Source organism: Pygoscelis adeliae, unplaced genomic scaffold, assembly GCF_000699105.1.
Source record: "Pygoscelis adeliae isolate BGI_AS28 unplaced genomic scaffold, ASM69910v1 Scaffold113, whole genome shotgun sequence".
Classification (NCBI taxonomy): Eukaryota; Metazoa; Chordata; class Aves; order Sphenisciformes; family Spheniscidae; genus Pygoscelis; species Pygoscelis adeliae.
In genome coordinates this window covers 4373494-4384135 of record NW_008825108.1, presented here as the reverse complement: position 1 = coordinate 4384135, position 10642 = coordinate 4373494, and positions in this window count along the sequence as shown.

The window sequence follows — 10642 nt, the reverse complement described above, 5'->3', positions numbered from 1 at the left end:
CCAGAGCATCTCTTTCATCAGGAAAAAAAATGCAATATACGGTAGTTATTAATGAGGTTAATTGTTAATTACTCTTTTTGTTAGACACTTGCACCTTATTTTTAATCTAAAGTGTTCCTGTCTTCGGCTCTTCTTGATGAATGGTGCTATATATTTGTTAGGCTGAAGAATTATCTGCTAGTAAATATTTGTTTCCTCTGTAAATATTCACAGGCTGCATTAGCCTTGTTTTTGATAAGATAAACAGACTCCTTTCCTTGAGGCTTCCTCATGTTTTCCATTTTTTTTTGTCATCCTGGTAGTTCTTACTTGAATCCCCTCCAATTTTTCAATATCCTTTTTGAATTGCTGACACCAGAAATGGACTCATTTGGCCAGTGTGCTGCTGCCAAACATGGAGGTAATATATCCTACTTACTCCCACTCAATATTCCCCTGCTTTTAATCACTTGGCAGAAGGGCTGGGTTAGCAGCTCGTGTTCAGCGTGGCCTCCAGCTCTTTTCCGGTCTGCCGCAGTTTCCTGGGAGGAAGCACTGCCCTTCCCCCAGAAGGATGCTCTGCACCCCATCTCCTCGGGTGTCTGGATTTGAGCTTGGCTGCATTAAGTGCACGGTTTTTAACAGCAACCAGACTATCAGGTGATGCAGATTGCTGTGTGCCACTGCCCTATCTGTGCCTCATTTGCCGTTTCTCTTATCTGTACATCACTGGCAACCTTCAGGAAGATGATAAAGCTTTAAGACTTATTTCACGTTCCTTCGAAGCAAAGGATCATATTTCTGTCACAGGCACAAGCACAGGCTCTTTGTTCAGGGATCTCTTCTCTCCCAATTTCTCTTCTGTCTAACTGCAGGCCCATTGCCACTGAACTATATACTATCACCAAATGGTAATAAGCAAACACACCAGGGTACATACAGATTAGGCTTAGTTCTGCAATGGATCGATTCTAGTTAATGAGATTGCTCAATCAAAAAGAAGTTTCTAGCAATCACTGGCCAGGAAATTAAAGTATTGCTTTGCTCCTCAAGGGATGTTGACCACTTATTGACATTTCATGGGAAAACACGGTTACAGTCCCCTCAGTGTGAGTGCAGCAAATGAGACTGTATATGCTTATTAATAATTACTTTCTTCTAGTTACTTCTTGCCCTTCTGTCACTCTTCTATGAGATTTATAATTTTGGCTTTCCAAGCTGCAAAGAGCAGTTCAAAACTTGTAATTTGCCTCTGGATGCTGTAATTGCACTTGGGTATGCCTGTGTGTGCTCAGCTCACTGCAGACCTGCCAAGCATCTCCACGTTGGCACCAAACTACAATAACCTGCCAAATCCCACCAGAGATCCCCCAATCAGCCTGATATCAGCCTGCACCTGACATACTGCCCCCCACGGCACCGCCCAGCCCTCCTGTCACAGAGCCCATGCAGCAGGCATGGCCAAAACCCAAGGGGGGACTGTCACCTCTTCCAGCCAGGACCCAGAGCTGGGCTCACCCTGTGCCACCATGCAGCCGTGCAGCTGTCACTCATGCCCTGTGCTGGGTTCCCAAAAAACTGGGATGCCTGGAGATTGGTGGCCTGCTGCCCCACCAGCTGGAGGCAAGAGAAGTCTTATGGAGCTGGATGAACCCTGTGGGCTGCAGCTCTCAGTACAGTTAGTGAAAATAACTCAGTAACAGTGATTAAAAAAAATGCAATTTGCTGTGGCGTGCCAAAAGGGAGTCCCTGGTGAAGTTTGCCTGGTGCTTACAGGTAGGACACAGCACCCACAGCAGCATGGGCAGGAGAGATGAGCCGGCAGGACCTTGCCTCTGAGGGCCCACATTGGAAACGCACGGGGAGGCTCACTCCACGCAGCCGTGGCCACGAGCAGCGCAGAGGGCAGCTCCGTCAGCCCACCAAGCAGCTGCGCCCAGATTCAATTATTTTTTTCTGTTTGGCTGACTGACAGCCAGCAGAAGTGCTGTTTAGTGTTAGGGGCAATTTGTATCATATATTTAGGCAGCAGTGGTGCATCGCATCACCGTGAGCCACTGTGGTGCTTTTGCTCTCCCCTTCCTACCCTCTGGGCACACACATGCATGGCACCTGACATCACTCGGGCGAGCTGCTCTACAGCAAGATTTTTCCAGCTGGTGCTGGTTTAAAAGCTTTAACTGATCCTGTTAACTGTCTTTGGAGAAACCCACCTTGTAACTCCAATGCGATCACGACATCCTCGACGCCTCTGGAGGCCAGACATTTCATTTCGGGATGACTAATGGAGCAAAAAGCTTTTCTTCTTTGTGCATGCAGACAAAATCCACATCCCTGGAGACCACCCTTCCTGCCCCGCCCCCCCCACATATCATTTTATACTGGATTTTAAACTACTGTTTCTTAAGGAATAAAACACGTCTGGTTTCAAGCTTCAGTGGAAACTAGCCCAGCACATCCTCGGGAGGCGATGTTGATAGGAAGCACTGGTCCGCTGGGGCACCAGCGCTGAGCACGACACAGGAGCAGGCTCCAGAGGTGGACCCAAAGATCTGCAGCCATGACAGTGAAGCAGCCGTGCCCCAGCGCAGCCTAGGGAAGTAGAGCAGGAGGCAGTTGCTGGACTATTGCTCCAACCTGGCAAGAGAAGAAGGAACAAAAATTCATCTCAAGCCAGGCAGTGGATTTACGCGGCCTGCGTGGCTCTGCACAGCCTGCCTGTGCTCTCGTCCCGCCCCAGCAAGGAGGGCTGCTCCATGGTGAGTTGCATGGCACAGCACCTCCGCAGCGGTGGCTGACTGCAGGCGGTCCAGTGGTCTGTTTCACTGGCAGCACCAAGATTAAGGCCATCTCCAGCTGATCCCAAGATGAGGACGAGACTGAAGTGGCATAAATGCAACTTACGGTCTTCTCCATGTACACCTGAATCTAAGCAGGGCTTGGCTGGGCTTCAGCAGCCTACAGCTACAGCAGCTGATGGTGCTGAAGTTCATCTGCAGGGGCTTTCAGAAGCCGAGACATCTGCACCTTCCTCACCTTCTGGTTCTGTTTGGTCTGTGTCCATACAGTGACACAGAAGGGCAGCAACATTTAAACCAGGATTCACAGCCACATGTGTCAGATCCCACGAAAAAGAAGAAAAAAAAGGTAAAGATGAACTCAACACACTGCAGTAGGCCTGAAGTCCCTTTCGTAAAATTGGGCTGAACAAAGTACTTGAGCACACGCTACAGCCCTGGTGAGGATGGAGGAGACCAGTGAGTCAGCTGAGCCCCTCTGTAACTTTCAAGCACCACCTCTTATGCTTCATACTCCGCGCAGAGCTGAGCTAATAAGTACATAAGCTCTCCCAATAATCTTTTTGCCAACCCTATTTAATGCACATACAGTTCCACCTCTAATCATTTTTGCTGCCATCCCTGTGAATCCAACAGACGAATTACTAACATTTAAAGCAACCCCTAATCTTCAGTAGTTGCAAAACTGCATTATAAAGCAGATTCATTCTTATTCAAGTGATATTGATGCAATACTATAAGCCTCCTTCATCATAAGCTCTGAGATCAATGGCCGGGGAGTCCTGGACAAGAAGGGTTGCCCTGGTTAATGACAGTGTGAAGGATGCCAGGGAGCCACTAGTTATTTTTTGCCCTCACAAGGTGAATGCATTGCTCTACATGTACAATCGTTTTTATCTGCTGGCCTGCATGTTCTGAAGAGTCACGGACACTCCTGATAAGCCTCTGTTCAAAACCTGAAAAGGCCAGGAGGTGTTTTAATGTAATTATTCTCAGCTTTAAAAAAAGCACACAGAAGAAAGCAGGCTGCTTGCTTCCATTCTCTCCTTCCATCTCTACTCAGCTCCTTTCCTTGGCTGGAAAGAGGTTTAACACCCCCCTATCTTAATTGGGGGAGGTTGAACAGCAGATTGAGCCAGATGAAAGTGACTGAAATATTATTAGAGCTTCAGCAATTCTCTGTTGTTATAATTTTTTACATTCTTTCCCCTTTGCCACTGTCCTTTATTAAAAGCCTGTATTGATTTTTGTCATCTGTCCCTCTGCCTGCTCTCCCCCCAGTTGCTCAGATGCTTACAGGAATTTAAATAGACTTTCAGAAATGGTGCTCTCAGTTCTGAAGGTGGTTTAAAAGGACACTGTCAAGACATTTCCTCCATTTATATTTTAAAAGCTTGCTATCTTAAAATTTGAAGATATTTTCTTTTGACGGGATTGATGTTTAGCCAAGCATAGGTCAGATTCAGATTTCACTTATTACCTGGGCTATAACAGAACTAATATTTTTCCTTCATCGGAGAACTGCTACCAATATAAACATTCCTCACACTGAAACGTAATAAACTCAGGTCTTCTGCAGAAAAAAACTAAAAATGAAAAAAAGGATTGTGGCATTAACTTGCTGTTTTATGTAGTTACAGGAATTGGTGCTGGAGTCTCTTTTTTTGATTATTCCTTTGATACCAAGATGCATGGGGAGAAAGGAAATATCATCAGCAAAGTCAAGCTTTCATTTCCTGCACTCAAACCCACCTTTTTCTGTGAATATTTGTTTGGAAATTGTACCATGTAACAAATCCCAACTGCAAACTACCTTCTTGTTCTTCACTGTGGAGTAAGAAAATTGTTCTCAGGGGAAAAAAAAAAAAATCAAGTATTATCTTTGTCACAGCCATGTTGAATGATACATCTTTCTCCTTTCTTCTCATTTGTTTTTGTTTTGTTACCAGGGTAATCTTGCCCGCAAAGAATGGTTCCTGACCAAGAGAAGCATATGGTAATGAGATAAGAGTCATCAATGGCTGCAGCAGAGTAGAAGGAAATTCAGGAGATGATAACTAGATGAATAGGTTTTACACAACTGAATGATGTGTGGAGGAAATGAAACTGGACTACAAAGCTTGCAGTATGTGACCCCATTATTCAAGTTTATCTACAACATACAAGACCAATTCCCCTCTTCTCATACTCATCATATATTTCCACAGCATACTGTTTATTTCCTCAGTGATCCAGTTGCTACTGCACATCTCAGCTCTTCTGTTGGGTCCTAAAACCCCCCCACAAAATAATTGTAGCATACTTTCTTCTCCCTCCTCTCCTCCTTTTCCTTTCTGAATCTTTTCTCCTTACCATTTCCACAGTGCGTTCACCAACCCGGCCCAACAGCATGTAACAGAGATTTTAATACTCTAGTCACGGATGTTTTCTCCCTTATCCTGTGTTCCAAGAGCACTGTGCTGCTGTGGGTTGGGAAGTGATGTCAGGTGCTGCTGACATGATTTGGAAGTATTTAATCCCTTTACTGGTGCCATTCATACAATGATGGAGTCCCAACAGAGGGAGAAAAGAGCTTGTGCACACTGCAGAACTGACTCACGCCCGCACTGTGATGCTGGCCACCCTCCACGGGCTCTGGCTCAGCTGCGCAGCACAGCTGCATGTCAATGACAGGGCAGGGCAGTGAGGGGCATGTGGCCACCACTGCCGTGGTCCTCAGGGTGCCGGCAAGGATGGAGGTTCCCAGCGCTCCCCCTCCATCCTTGTTTCAACATAGGAACATTTATCCCAAAGAGGATAAAGCAGCCGGCTTGCAGGGGTCTCCCGTGCCTCCCAAGATGGCAAAAGAGAGAGGAAATAATTTTCTCTGAGAGTCCCTAAGCTACGTCCTCTGCCAGCCTTATGCTAGGGACACCTCTTCCACCCATCCAGCTGGGCGGTTTCTTCCTTTCAGGGTGTGGGAGATGAATCAATCACACCCATTGTGCTTGATCCCATTCAAAGTAATTTAAATATTTCATTAAGGTAGCAATGGGTTTGTGCACGCTCCTTTCAGCAGAGAGAAGAAAGATAGCACAAGCATCATAAGCACAGGCTTAAGCAAAGCATAAGATGATGGGCTTTGGAGCTAGCCTGTACTTTTCTTTGTGACTCAAAAGACCTAAACAGCAAATAAAATGTAAACACCCAGAGCCCACTGATAGCGGGCCATCAATCAGGCTCAGGAAAATTAAGGGCTCTCCTTGCAGATAGCTGACTTGGAATTGCTACCAGAGAAAAAAACTGGTAACAAATATGGTTTGAGGTGTTTGCACTCTGGTCATCAGGCCTGTTGATTAAGAAGCTGTTATTAGTTACACATGGCCACCCCTTCAAAAACACAAAATCCTTCAAAAGCAGCTGCTCTGCTGAAGTGGTGAAATGCTGCGTGCAGGTATGTCGAAGGGTAGCTTCTCCAGGCAGAAACATGCCCTGGGCAGAGAAACCCCACTTTTTGCTGTAAACATGCAACTACAGAAAGTGTCTGTGCCTTTCAACCAGCAATCAGCCCCTCCACCCCCAAAAGAAATGAACTTAAAGTGCTCACCGCTCTTAATCATGCAGAAATTGTCCCAAAGAACTTTGTGCTGATTTGTAATTTTCAGACTTGAAATGCTTTCCTCAGACAGAAACGGGAAGTATAAGAGAATCTGACCTAATACTGCTGTAAAGAAATCCAGAGGTATTTTGGATGGAGCCACAATTTTGGTCTTGGCCAAGAATCATGAACATGAATTATATGGCAAGAAGTTGTGGATCCACTAAGTTGTCTGTCCTAGAAAAAGAATTCATAGTCAAGTCAGGAAAAGAAACTGGTCAAGAGAAAAGAAGGAGAACCACAACAATTTTAACTAGCACTGGTCGGCAGGTTAGTTTGCTCATGGAACGCTTCAAAGAGCAATGGAGTGTCCATCTCTGCATTTCTCCCTCCCACTGATGGGCTTATTTAAGGTTTTGTTGCTTTTATGCCTGCTACCAAATCTTAAGGCGCAAAGAGCACCATTAGGATGCTAACATTTGAGCACAAATACGGTGGTGGGTGTTTTTTTAAGGACTTCACTTAAACATTAAGTGGGGGATGCTTTCATACAAATACCACTCCTACATATAGAGAACTTGTTGATATCTCCTTGCTGCTGCAGTTTAGCACTGAAGCACTGTCATCGCAGAGAACATCTTTGAAGTTATCCTTTTAAAGGGAACTGACTGGGAAGACTAGATAAAATCTGTTCTGCAGAGAAATCAACATGATTTTTGCAGCTCTTTCTTTTATAGAGCCCAATTACTTCCCTTTTGAGTCTAGTCCTTTTGAAGTTTACTTCAGTAACAGGCCTTCTTGCCTCACAGTTTGAAGTAACCACAAAGATAATCTTTAAAATCACTTCGATGCAGCTGAGAGACACTAAATTCCCTTCTACTGGCTAGAACAACCTTATTCTAAATGCTGTGAAATTAAAGCTGATCCAGTGTCTCAGCAGTGGTATTTTACAACCAGCGTGTTCTTTTCTCAAGCGCCCGAGAACAACAACAAAAAACATATCATGACAAAAGCATCGTTAAGGCAAAATAAAAAAAAATATAGAATTTCACATATATGTTCATTTCCATATATTAGCAAGGTAAAGTCTAGCAGGCATGTGGAGATGAGGGATGTTTAGGACAGTAAGATTCAAGAGAACTGGGTTGCCTCCAGGTCTGATACAGGCTTTCTGGTTAAAATGGTCTCGTACCATTAAGTGTCATTTTCCCATCTGTGAAAAGGAGACAATACTAATTCCTTTGCTTTTCCCAGTCCCAAAAAGTTTATAACCTTCATTGGGAAGACAGCCTCTTATATTGTGCAATGCCAAGAACCAGGGGGTCTGCCAAGACTGGGAACCCACAAACACTAAGCTAATATAAATAAGAGATTATCATTGCAATGACTAACTTGCTATTAATTCAGCTGAAAGATTCCTCGGGCTAGTATAAAGCAGCTATTCTGTTGGCTGTTCTGAAGTATTACGTGTTTTTTTAGATGCTAACGGTAACAATTGTCCTAGTCTACAGTATGCTTGAGTGACACAAGTGTTATTCAGGTCAATTCTTATTAAGCAGTTGAAAGTCAGTTGAGCAAACCTTTTCATTTTCTCACTTACTTTTGAGAGATGTTTGCCTGGAGTTAACTCCAAATTAAGCCAACGAGGGGTTTACAAGTGAAAAGATACCACCAAGTGTTGATAGCTTCTAATACATGATGCCTTCCAGAAATATCTTGGAGCTTCATTTCCACCTTAGACAGAGCTGAATGGGCCAGCCAGGATTTTAGCCAAAACCAGGGTGGGTCAGAGACAGATGGAAAATTACAGATTACTTAAAAGGAAATGAAGGCAACATGCAAAATCTTGAAATGCCTTAGAAACATAAATGCTCACATAACCACTGCAGAGCTAGCACTGAAAAGCAGTTTCCTTGAGCAACAACAAAAACCACGCATTTAGTCCTGTGAAGAAATGTAAAGGAATCAAACAGACATTTTCCTCACTTTTGCGAGACATTATCTCTTATGAGCTTTTGAATTGTAGCAATGTATAAAGTAAAAACTGAGAAAATAATATGTATTTTTTCGCGGTATTGAAACTAAAAACATTCAGAGCTCTTTTAAGATGGATGACTTCCTTGTGGTTTCGGTCAGTTCCAGTGCAGACTGAGGAGGAGGAATTATCTGCGCCCCTTCTTTGTTCTCCAGCGCGAAGCAGATGATACACCCAGAGATGTGCACGTTTATAATTTTGGATCCGTTTGTCATCTTCCTGCTAAGCCATTTATCCGTGCCTGCACCCATTTCAGTAAATGGAGGTGTATGCAGTGACTGACTGCTGTAAGCAGAGCGGAGGGGGTCTAAGGGCCAGGCTGGCACTTTGGGGACATTCCTACTGGGTGACTTGTAAGAGCATTCTGGCTACTTTTTTTCTACTAAAGGAAATGGGTTCATAGGATGGGTTTGAGTGCCAGCCTACAATCACCCGTGCTCTCTAAGAGAAAATGAAGAGATTGCCCTCCTCAGTTGGCTTTTGTGAGTACTCTCCTGGTATTACATTTGCTGCCAGGGTCACTTTTATGAAGATGTTGGGACAGAAGCAACTGCAGCTCAAATGCTGCCTGCTGCACATTTTTAGCTGTGGATAAACCCGACACAAATGCTTCTCCGTGTGCTCAGTGAGGGGAAGGTCCTCACGGGCACGGGAAGCTGCGGAGATGGGACCCAGCCTGCCCAGCTCTCGGCATGGCCGGCCACAGCGCCCCGTGTCAGAGCATCCTAAGGCGTGGGCACAGGGAGCAAGGAAGAAACCAGCCAGGTTTTCTGGTAGAAATCTGCCTGTGTTTTCACCAGAAATGATGTTTCCTGGAAGACATTTTTATTTTCACAAACTGTTTTTTTTTTTGAGCTTTCTCAGAGCCTTTTGTGCAGTTTTAACATCTCTGAATGGCATCTGAAATGCAGGGCTTTTAGTTCTAGTAAGCAGATATTGTTTTGGCTAGCTCAGGAGACTGTTCTGTAACTTCATCTTCGCTACTGAACTAGATGTTCCCCGAGTGGGAGGAACTGATATCTGAATTTCAAAGCAGTTAATAGTCTTACTTGCACTTTTGCAATATTTGGAAAATTGTAATTAACCAGCTTAGCTAATTTACGTTTTTAATATTTAAATGTGGCTTGTTACACAGAAGCTGATTGCTGTAGTAGCTTCATTCTGAAAACTCATTAGAACTGCTAAAAGGTTTAAATACACACAGCTGAAGAAATACATGCATTTTTATAAGGCAGGTATTATGGCAATACTTCAAATTTCATTGGCTTGAACAAATACGCCAGCCTCTGTAGAATTTTTTAATCAAGCTCATTTGCATTTGCTTGGAAAGGCACCTTGCTATTTTTCTGAGCTAAATACTTAAATGACATTAGCTAGCAGGATTTTTAGGTTTATGTTTTTCAGTGTCATTAACCTTCTATTATGACAGAGCCAAGGAAAATCAGACAATGGCCCTTTTGTGCTGTGTATGATTCAGGCAGGATGTAGATAACACATGGACAGGAGGAGCGAGACTGGCATCTGGATTTTACTTTAAAAAATATTATTTAAGTACATTATCTCTTTACTTAAGGATGTATGCTTCTTTTCCTAAGCTGGGATGAAGGGAATTCCTGTGGGGTGAGGAGACCAAGTATTACCTGCTGATTGGAGAAGGTTATGCAGATGAAAGGATAAGAAGGGGCGACCAGAGAGGAAGGATGTGGCAGGGACATGCTGCTTGTGCTGGGCGACGTGGCGTGACCTGACACGGGGCACGAGGACAAGACAGAGGTCTGGGACAAAACCGCCTCTTATTATTTTCAGTCTTGTATTCCAGCCCCATCTCAACCAAACCAGGGAATCGGATCACCCTGGCAGTGGGGCTGCTTTGCTTTTTAAACTCTTTTTACCAACGTGTGATAAAGCTGTTTGTTAGCCACTGTGGTAATACAGTTCACATTTTCCTTCTTTTTTTCCCCCCTCTGTCATGTTTTACCATTTTGTGGTTATTCTTCCTGCTTTAGTAGCTCCCTTTTCCCAAAATGTAACAGATTCCTATCCATAAATATCACACAAATGTGCAGAGTGCCAGATTATGATTAGGAAACCATCAGTGGGCACATCTGAATGTGTAAATACCTCTTTGTTGTTAGGGCTTTTCTGTCTGTTCAGCTATTTGGGAAAAACACCCTAGAAGCCAAAAGCTATATATATATGTATACATATATACACACACACACACAGACACACACACACACACACACACACACA